This window comes from Fonticula alba, assembly GCF_000388065.1.
Source record: "Fonticula alba strain ATCC 38817 unplaced genomic scaffold supercont2.2, whole genome shotgun sequence".
NCBI lineage: Eukaryota > Rotosphaerida > Fonticulaceae > Fonticula > Fonticula alba.
The window spans coordinates 2,677,044-2,677,629 of NW_009242972.1; the positions used below are offsets into that span (position 1 = coordinate 2,677,044).

The 586-nt window shown below is 67.4% G+C and overlaps 1 protein-coding gene across 1 annotated transcript in view; it reads right to left on the reverse strand.

The window, feature by feature from the left end:
* Window positions 1-586, reverse strand: part of H696_01574 (hypothetical protein) — a gene marked incomplete at its 5' end in the record, with an annotated part of 6,205 nt that overhangs the window by 2,108 nt on the left and 3,511 nt on the right. The window lies entirely within an intron of this gene.

Genomic DNA, 586 nt, shown 5'->3' on the forward strand with positions numbered 1-586 from the left:
CCGGGGCTGGGAGAGCACCCGCACTCACTCCCGTGGGAGCAGGCGGGCCAGCATATCAGGGGGCGCACCGGCCAACAGCAGCCCCCCCCCCCCCCCCCCCCCCCGCACTCGTCCGCCTCATTCACAGGAAGGGCGCTGGGCCGCTAGCAGCGTGCCTGGGCAAGCAGCAGCACCCCCCCTCCCCCCTCCTGCCACCTGGCCAGTTGGTGACCAGGCATAAATAAATTGCGCCAGGTTCGAGCGTCTTGCGCCTGCATGGGGGTGCATTCGGGCCGGTTGGGCCCCCTGGAGGCATGTGCCCGATCGCCCTCGTCCCTCGACCCCCTTTTGGCGGTGGAATCTGCACGTGTCTGCACCGGAGAGACCCGCTGCGATGGGGGCTCTCTCTCTCTCTCTCTCTCACCCTTTCAATCGATGAACGCTTTATGACGACCCGGCACAAAGCACCCGAGCGCACTATTCCCCCCCCCCCCCCGCACTCCAAAGGGACACGGGGTAGCGCGAGGTGGGGAAGGATGGCCGCGAGGCCCAGGTACTTTTTTTTGGGGGGGGACACAGGGACATGTGGCAAGAGAGGGGCGGAGCC